A 10,555-nucleotide genomic window follows, 5' to 3' on the forward strand; every position below is an offset into this window, starting at 1 on the left:
GGGTTCGAATACCGGTCCGGCAAAAATTTGCCGGCACGGTATCTCTGAGTGTTCGGTCAGAGGGTAATGTGCCCTCTGTAATAAAGAAAACTGAGTTAACAGATCAACAACGAACTTAAATGGATGTTTTACGACGTCCGCCCCGAGAAGATGCAACGAACTGAAGCGAACAAAGTGGCCGGCATGGTAGCTCAGTGTGTTCGGTCAGAGAGCCGGTTGGCCTCTGTAATAAAAAACTGAGTCGAAGGATCAACCACCGAAATTGAACAGGATGTCTTGCGACGTCCGCAACGACCAAACGCAACGATCAACAACGAAAAAAAAAAGCGTAATGAACACATACTCGCTTCGGCGGTACATATACTAAAATTGGAACGATACAGAGAAGATTAGCATGGCCACTGCGCAAGGATGACACGCAAAATCGTGAAGCGTTCCACATTTTGCCGGCACGGTAGCTCAGCGTGTTCGGTCAGAGAGCCGGTTGGCCTCTGTAATAAAAAAAAAAAAAAAAAAAACTGAGTGGAAGGATCAACCACCGAACTTGAACAAGATGTCTTGCGACGTCCGCGACGACCAAACGCAACGATCAATATCGAAAAAAAAATGGTAAGGCGACCGCAAGGTGTAAGCGGGAAATCAGGGTTCGAGTCCCGAACCGGCAAAAATTTTCTCTTTGGTCATTCCATTACACGGCTCATGATTGTTCATATTCGCAATTGCGAATACATTTAGTGTGTAACATTTATTTAATCACAGTTACACTATGACTGTTGGCTCGTGTAGTTACTCCCTTCCCTGCTGTGAATCAATAATATGGAGACTCACGAGCACTTTTTACGTCTGCCGCACGGTTCCGGGAGGGAGGAAAAGGTCGCTCGTGGCCTCGATTGGGATTCCGTTCAGTCGACGAAGATAACAGGAAGCGATGGCCCCCGCACCGCGCCGCGTCGTCCTCCACAGGTTGCGTGACCAGCCCAGAGCTCTGCACGTCCGGTCGCCGCCGCGCCTTCCGCCTGTTGCTGCCGCCGCCGCCGCCGCCGCCGCCGCACAGTAAAAACCCGTCGGGTCCGCCGGCGCGCGGCCGCCGCGTCTTCAGAGCGCTGAGTCACGGCCGCCCCACTTGAGGCTTTCTGAATAACGAAAAGGCTCTGGGCTGCGACTAATTAAACGCGCTCGCTGCTATCTCGCGCTCTGCCCGGCCCTCTTTATCGAATAAAGGGCGCCATTCAGGCGGAAAGGGAAAAATACGGGCGCGGGCCCATTACACGGGCGTAACGAGCGCTTCCCGGCGCGCACAGTGAATGGGCGGGGGGCGCCGAATTTGTGCTCGCCGGAGCGCGGACGACAAATTAGGAGTCATCGCTGTTGCGAATTTCGCCAACTTTATTCCCGGCAGCCCAGGCGACCGTCTTGCCCAATTACGGACGAAAATCCCGTCTTTCCAGATTCCGTTCAAAGTATCAACTTCTCAGCCGCCAGTGATGGAGACGGGATTTTCACATCACTGCAGTGCAGGGAACTGGAAGCCTACCCGCTATTCACTTTTTGGTGCATTCGAAACCTTATACAGTAACTATGAGCATCAGGACTTTATGCTTCTGTCACTAGTACACACAGTAATGGCCGACAGTCTTTCATCACCTTTCGTAACAGCCAAATGAGGGTATCGCTAACGACTTGCTAAAGAAGGTTTTAGATAATCTTTTCATGAATCTACAAAAGAACCTGGCTACGTTTCACCCGAAGATAATCTAAACGCAAGTCACCTGCCCTACGCGTTTTGGTCTTCCGCATGCTCCATCATTGGAGAAACGACTTGAATTATGTCTACATCTCTGAAGAACGATACATTTGAGTTCGGGAATCCTTCCACGTTAGTGGATACACTGCAGTAGAATATATTATCCTCAATCTACTACAGCTAGCACGACCTTGTTCCGGGCTCGGGGAGGGCACGAGGAGAAAGATGGTCGGTATTTGTAGTACGTTCCAATAACGGATGTCTAACAGATAACTATACTTTCAAGGTCGACACGCGTATTTCCCAAAAAAGAGGCACTAATGAGACGCACCATGGAAGGACACACTACGACCTTCCGGAAGTAACAAGACTTTAGCCTTCAAGAGGACCAGGAAATATTTCGTGAGACCCTGACAGTCAAAGACCCATTTCCTACACCCTGAGTGTCATGGCAGCACAGCCCCTGTGAATCCTGACCTAAGCGTCAACGTGCCAGGGGCTAACAATCTAGACAAAATCAGCTTTGCTTGTGGCACCAAGTACAGCAGCGTAGTTGGTTTTGTAATGTATAATGTACTCTAGAATTATAAATTACAAAATATATGATGCAGCAATGGGGTATAGTACAGTAGAGCATGTGCCTTCTGGATTCGTATGAACATACATCAGTGCATCAGGTGGCCAAAGATTAGTGTGTAGTATGCAGAGTTATTTTTCCTGAAAAAAAGAGACCTAATACACTAGAAATTTACCGGATGGTTATATTTAAAACCGCGCAGGATTAGCCGAGCGGTCTGAGGCGCTGCAGTCACGGACTGTGCGGCTGATCCCAGCGGAGGTTCGAGTCCTCCCTCGGGCATGGGTGTGTGTGTTTCTCGTTAGGATAGTTTAGGTTAAGTAGTGTGTAAGCTTAGGGACTGATGACCTTAGCAGTTAAGTCCCATAAGGATTCACTCACATTTTGAACACATTTTATAATTAAACGTCAGGGAGAAGTATTTCTACTATTGGACCGCGGCCTCTTAGCCCGGAAGTTTTAATTACTACTAAACTTTCTCTGTTTAACACGTTATAACATGGAAACAAATTACCGTACGAGAAATAAACGTGGAAGGATTAATGTCCAGAGTAGGGGGTGCATCATTTCCATGCGTCACAGCGCCACTGTCCAGTTCCAACTATGGCCACCATGTGCCGAGTTCAGTCATCGTGATTCTCAGTCTCACGCACGTGACCAGTCGCAGTGCACTTGTTGACGTCTCAACATGAGCTTGGACAACAGGAGCAGGCATTATTGACGAAGCTCTGTTATCAAATCAATAGTAATGCTGAAAATGTGCTTCGAGAGTATCGCCGACTGAAAGGATTGCGGAAGGGTACTCTTTCTCCACCTGCTGTGCGGAGCATGATGAAAAATTTCTAATCAACTGGAGAATTGGGCGTCTCTGTGGGAAGAGGGCAACGACCAGTTGCACCATAGTGGTTGATGAAACTGCTGCTGCTATGGCAGACTACGATGCGCGCAATTCCCGATCGCACAGGCAGTACGCATGCTGTGACAAGACAGTTGAACATCGCGTGGTCCACTGTAGGGAAGGTGCTTAGAACCATTCTCAAATGATATCCGTACAAGAGCCATATCGTAGAGACGCTTACGCCACAGGACGCACGACGACATGTTGACTTTGCTCTCCACATTCTGGCAAGGCTTGTAGTTGGCGAGGGCTGGCCCTGGACCATCCTATGGACAGACGAAACTCTTTTTTCTCTGACAGGCGAGGTGAATCTCAAAGAACTGCCGAATGTGGGGATCTCCACCCCCAGTCACTATGTACGAAGTCCATCTGCATGATGAACGTGTCGCCATATGATGTGGCTTCACGACAACGTTCGTCATTGGCCCACTATTTTTTGAACAGGTTGGCGCTCAGGGACCACGGACGTTCAGTGTGAGTGGACAGTGTTGCTGCGATATGCTTCTTCAACATGTCATCCCCACCCTACAGTAGAGAGACGCATTTAACTCAAAATTTGTCATGCAAGATGGGGCCCCACCGCACATCGCTCATGAAGTTCACCTGCTTCTTCCGAAACACATTTGGAAACGACCGAATTATCAGCCGATCGTTTCCAAAAGCTTGGCAGGCACGATCATCTGATCTCACTCCCTGTGATTTCCGGTTGTGAGGCCACCTGAAGGAGAGGGTTTACGTGGGGAACATTCACACGTGTGATAATCTGAAGTGCATTATATCAAGAAAGGTAGCTCGCATGCTTCGTTCTGCTGTGCAGAATGCAATCCTGCGTTTTCAGACTCTTCTGGAGGCTGATGGGTGACGTACTGAGTCTCTATTGTAGCAGTAATGGTATGATGTACCATAGCAGCACATTAAAAGTGTTTCAATTGAACTGATTCTGCATTATTTCTCTTCCCCATGTCCTTGACATTAATGCTACCAAGTTTGGTTCCCGTACGGTAATTAGTTACCGTATTATAACGTGTTAAATACGGAAAGCTTAATTATAACCACCCAGTATTTGAAAATAGTATATGTCAAATTTATATATCGATATTCACGTGAAACAATTGCTTTGTCCTTGTATGTACGTAAGGGACTAAAGGAAACAGTAGACAAATCAACATTATCGTCATGTATTGCGTTAACGGCTTTTAAGGCCTACACTATACTCCACACTGTGGAGTATAAAAACCGCACACTATAAACGTCATACAGAAACACATTTCAGAAAGCACGATAAAAGGAGAACGACTGAACTCAGACGGTAGTTTATCGTTTCCAGTCTCTAGTTTCATTTTCCACCGCTGTCGCTACGCTTACTTAAGAATCGTTATTAATCGATTCTTCTATCGTGTCCTTGGACAACCCTTGGGCTTTTTCCAGCCATTTGAGAATGGAGAGCTCGGTTAGGGAAAGATCCACCATCTCGAAAGCTGTGGCCCGACCACTGTAGAATTTTCTGTCCTAATATTCGGCCAATTTGTGGCTTTCCAAAACGATGGTACATATATTGTTTCGTTCATTTTTCCATTTCTCTTCCATGGTGCCGCATATAAGGTCTACAGATCTTTCAAGTATTTTGCTCTAGGAGGCACAAATTGCTTCTTCAGTTGTTGGCGATGTCACCGAGGTTTCAGAACTACCGGTCGTACTAGCGTTATGTGCAGCTGACCTCATTCTTCTGTGATATTAGACGTGATTTGAACAACTTGTTCATACTCAAAACATGCAATTAGCGTTTACTATTCATTGATGCATTTCACTCCCCACTTTACATTTATTTGTGATTCGACAGGTGTCACTGCTTACTTTTGCCAAGGTCAACTTAAATAATTAACGTGCCAATGTATCTCCGTGCCTCAATCTATTTCAGATACCTTAATGTGGCGATAGCTAGTTGCCAAATCGTACTTAACAAGTGGATTTGGAGTAGCAAGCTGCAGTTAGTCGAATGTGTTTCGACTGCATGACAAATTCGTCTAACGTTTTCCCTAACATGAGAAATCCATACATATAAGAAAAAAATGTATGTACGTGTTGTGTGTGTGTGTGTGTGTGTGTGTGTATTTTCCATATCTAGTGCTAAACGAATAGAGCGATTTCAACCAGAGTTAGTACACACTTCCTTCACTGTCAGACAATAATTAATATGCGGGTAAGAACACCTACCTAACAACGCTCAAAATATGTGACGTCATAAACAGGCAGAAGAGTGAAAAACTGTCGCATCATGTATGCCGTTTAAATGTACTAATTCTGTGCTACTGATTGCATTCGTAGTAAAATTCCAATGCGGTATCCACATATGTTGCTAAATGGACCTACAAATGGGTATTATGGTACTAAAAGTACTATAGAAATTATGACGGCACAAACACTGTGATACGTGAAAAACTGCCGCATTGCACCTGATATTTAAATTTATTGCTTCTTTTCTACTAACTCTTGCTCAACACATTTTGCAGAGGGTATCTATGTGGGACGCTGAATGTACCTTCAGAATTATACCATTATATGATAGATAGCTCAAAAAATATGACGTCTAAAACACCGACATTCGTGAAAACTGTTGCATTATGCTTGACGTTTACATTTACTACTCCTTTCCTACTAACACTATTAGCAAAGTATTTCACAGACGCTATTTACATACGCTGCTGTATGTAGCTACACAAATGCATCATTGTACGGCACATAGTTCAAGAGATGTGGTGCCATAAACACTGATAAGCATAAAAAATAGCCACGTAGTACACGAAGTTTTAATACATTTATTTTTATACTAAGATCCTCCTGGAGTCGAGTCAAATAAATAAAATCCCTGACACCTGGCAGCGTTTTTGCCAGTCTTAAATGCGAAGCGCAAATGGCTATAGGCGAAAACAATAGCCGTCTGTAGATTTATGAAGGTAGGAATTTTAGGAGATGGGTCCTGGATAAACTGAAAGAACCATAGGTTGTAGGGAGCTTTAGGGAGAGCATTAGGGAACGATTGACAAGAATGGGTGAAAGATATACAGTAGGAGAAGAATGGGTAGCTTTGAGAGACGAAATAGTGAAGGTAGCAGAGAATCAGGTAGGTAAGAAGACGAGGGCTAATAGAAATCCTTAAGTAACAGAAGAGATACTGAAGTTAATTGATGAAAGGAGAAAACATAAAAATGCAGTAAATGAAGCAGGCAAAAGGGAATACAAACGTCTCAAAAATGAGATCAACAGGAAGTGCGAAATGGCTAAGCAGGGATGGCTAGAGGACAAATGTAAGGATGTAGAGGCTTATCTCACTAGGGGTAAGATAGATACTGCCTACAGGAAAATTAAAGAGACCTTTGGAGAAAAGAGAATCACTTGCATGAATATCAAGAGCTCAGATGGAAACACAGTTCTACGCAAAGAAGGGAAACCAGAACGGTGGAAGGAGTATATAGAGGGTCTATCCAAGGGCGATGTTCTCAAGGACAATATTATAGAAATGGAAGAGAATGTAGATGAAGATGAAATGGGAGATATGATACTGCGTGAAGAGTTTGACAGAGAACTGAAAGACCTAAGTCGAAACAAGGCCCCGGGAGTAGACAACATTCCATTAGAACTACTGACAGCCTTGGGAGAGCCAGTCCTGACAAAACTCTACCATCTGGTGAGCAAGATGTATGAGACAGGCGAAATAACTTCAGACTTCAGGAAGAATATAATAATTCCTATCCCAAAGAAAGCAGGTGTTGACAGATGTGAAAATTACCGAACTATTAGTTTAATAAGCCACAGCTCCAAAATACTATCGCGAATACTTTACAGACGAATGGAACAACTGGTAGAAGCCGACCTCGGGGAAGATCAGTTTAGATTCCGTAGGAATGTTGGCATACATGAGGCAATAATGACCCTACGACTTAGAAAATACTCTTAGAAAATACATTAAGGAAAGGCAACCTACATTTCTAGGATTTTCAGACTTAGAGAAAGCTTTTGACAATGTTGACTGGAATACTCTATTTCATATTCTAAAGGTGGCAGGGCTAAAATACAGGGAGCGAAAGGCTATTTACAATTTGTACAGAAACCAGATGGCAGTTATAAGAGTCGAGGGGCGTGAAAGGGAAGCAGTGGTTGGGAAAGGAGTGAGACAGGATTGTAGCCTCTCCCCGATGTTATTCAATCTGTATATTGAGCAAGCAGTAAAGGAAACGAAAGAAAAATTTGGAGTAGGAATTAAAATCCACGGAGAAGAAATAAAAACTTTGAGGCTCGCTGATGACATTGTAATTCTGTCAGATACAGCAAAGGACCTGGAAGAACAGCTGTAAGGAGGATATAAGATGAACATCAACAAAAGCAAAACGAGAATAATGGAATGTAGTCGAATTAAGTCGGGTGATGCTACGGGAACTAGATTTGGAAATAAGACGCTTAAAGTAGTAAATGAGTATTGCTATTTGGCGAGGAATATAAGGAATATAACTGATGAAGGTCGAAGAAGACAGAATATAAAATGTAGACTGGCAATGGCAAGGAAAGCATTTCTAAAGAAGAGAAATTTGTTAACATCGAGTATAGATTTAAGTGTCAGGAATTCGTTTCTGAAAGTATTTGTATGGAGTGTAGCCATGTACGGAAGTGAAACATGGACGATAAACAGTATAGACAAGAAGAGGATAGAAGCTTTCGAAATGTGGTGCTACAGAAGAATGCAGAAGATTATATGGGTAGATCACGTAACTAATGAGGAGGTACTGAATAGAATTGGAGAGAAGAGAAATTTGTGGCACAACTTGACTAGAAGAAGAGATCGGTTGGTAGGACATATTCTGAGGCATCAAGGGATGACCTGTTTAGTATTGGAGGGCAGCGTGGATGGTAAAAATCGCAGAGGGAGACCAAGAGATGATAAACTAAACAGATTCAGAAGGATGTAGGTTGCAGTATTTACTCCGAGATGAGGAACCTTGCACAGGATAGAGTAGCATGGAGAGCTGCATCAGACCAGTCTCTGGACTGAAGACCAAAACAACAACAACAACAGATTTATGAAGAGGAGTTACCACAGAGATGTTCACAAAATCGCGTTGTCGACACGCGAAGCAGCCTGCACCCAGCGAACAGAAACTGTTCGGGATTACTTTCTTAATCTGTATACTGTACTTTTACGTTTGTACATTACACATATTTGTTTTCACGACTGTTTCATAATTTCAAAGGCGTTTTCACGAAACCATGGAAACTAACTTTTTTCGATACTTCACTACAAACCCACTTAATTTTTTATTTTCTTTGCTAACAAGAAATTTGTAAAATGTATACCCGGGCAATGTCGGGCTTGTAAGCTAGTTCTTGTGTCTTGCTGGAACATGAGCTTCCGAAATTTTAAGCGCAAGGCTCTAAGCATGCGCAGTGTTTTCTCATAGGGTCTCCTGTTTTAAATATGAACATTTCTGTGACATTCCCTCTATAATTGCATAAGTTTCCTCTGTTCCACAGACGAAGCAACAACGCTGAAGAATGAGTCCAAAGAATATTTTCTAATAGACTTCTTTAAAAGTTACTTACACTTTCTTAGCCTTCTTCCAATTAATGTCCATTAGGTATCTACGTCTACCAGTGCAAGATCTTTGCATTCATTCCTGTTTAATTCACAGCGAGCAGATACTTGAGCATACGGCACAACTGCGGACGTTACCCGTGACGGGCCGGAATCGAAAATTTTCATCTGTTTACGCACATTAAAGGTGTATATGTCGAATGTAACAAGCCTTGATGATGTACATCTACATCTACAAAATATCTACGCTGATTTTTACTGATAAACCTAGGTCTATGTATACAGCAACTTTCTAAATATCAAATCATCGACATCCACGGCTAACTGTACGTCTGTATCTATGTCCACTTCTGCATCTACATCTACATCTGTATCTACATCATCAGCACTCCCTGTGCTTTGTAGCAATTTAAGAAATTCGTGACCTACCTGCTCCCTGGATCGTCTGCAGGCAGCATTAGTAAGCTGAACCATTGTGTCACAGGTCGTTTCTACAAATTGAACAGTAACTGTCAAACTTCTCTGACCCTCTACGGACCATACTCTTGTTTAAAGTAATGTCTAATAAGTACATTCTGTGGCACAAGTCACGTTAAGCTCCAAGATGTAACACAAGCATAACGGTACCTACAGACAAAGTGTGTCGTACATACATACTTTTGTCAATGGTCACCAGAGACCTCAGATTTTCGTGTCAATGAAACGTCATCAATTTTTATGTTCTGCACCACCTGAAAATATAAGTAACGGAAACACGCTGATGGTCTCTAGGATACTCAAATAAGCCTTAATGAATCTGTGTCGAAAGGACCCGCTCTTCTTGGAATATTCTCTATTATCCGGTGTGCGTCTTAAATCAAGAGCAATACTGATGTATCAAATAATTTTATAAAAGGTAGTTGACATTTTGAGTGGTATGAAAACTCTATTGAGCAGAAAATACGGACTGAGAGTAAAGAAAAATGAAGAGGGAAGTATGGAAGAGTATGAGAACGTAGATTAGCAACCCACTTAGGATGGAAATTATGGACCAAATCTACATCTACATCAACGTGATTACTATGCTATTCACAATAAAGTGCCTGGAAGAGGGCTCAATGAACCACCTTCAAGTTGTCTCTCTACCGTTCCACTCTCGAAAGGCGTGCGGCAAAAACGAGCACTTAAATTTTTCCGTGCGAGCCATGATTTATCCTATTTTATCGTGATGATCATTTCTCCATATGTAGGTGGGTCCCAACAGAATGTTTCCGCGATCGGAGGAGAAACCTGCTGATTGAAATTTCATGAGGAGATCCCGCCGCACCGAAAAACGATTTTGTTTTAACGATTGCCACTCCAGTTCATGTATCATGTCTGTGGCACTATCTCCCCTATTTCGCGACCATACAAAACGAGCTCCCCTTCTTTTTACTTTTTCGATGTCATCTGTCCGTCCCATCTGATGCGGATCCTACACCGCACAGCAATACTCCAGAATAGTGCGTAAAAGCGTGGTGTAAGCAGTCCCTTTAGTAGACCTGAACCTTCTAAGTGTTCTGCCAATTAATCTCAGTCGTTGGTTGGCTCTACCCACAACATTATCTACGTGATCGTTCCAATTTAGGGTATCTGTAATTGTAAGCCCTAAGTATTTAGTTGAATTTACAGCCTCCAGATTTGTTTGACATCGCGTAATCGAAATTTAGCGGATTTCTTTTAGTACTCATGTGAATAATTTCACACTTTTCTTTATTAAGGGTCCATTGCCAC

The 10,555-nt window shown here is 43.2% G+C and overlaps 1 non-coding gene across 1 annotated transcript; it reads left to right on the top strand.

Moving 5' to 3' along the window:
• The first annotated feature begins 339 nt into the window (after positions 1–339).
• On the top strand, positions 340–446 carry LOC124803832. Its single transcript, XR_007017306.1, has one exon. It is a non-coding gene; the product is annotated as a U6 spliceosomal RNA (small nuclear RNA).
• Positions 447–10,555: the final 10,109 nt, after the last annotated feature.

This window comes from Schistocerca piceifrons, chromosome 6, assembly GCF_021461385.2.
Source record: "Schistocerca piceifrons isolate TAMUIC-IGC-003096 chromosome 6, iqSchPice1.1, whole genome shotgun sequence".
NCBI classification, from domain to species: Eukaryota; Metazoa; Arthropoda; class Insecta; order Orthoptera; family Acrididae; genus Schistocerca; species Schistocerca piceifrons.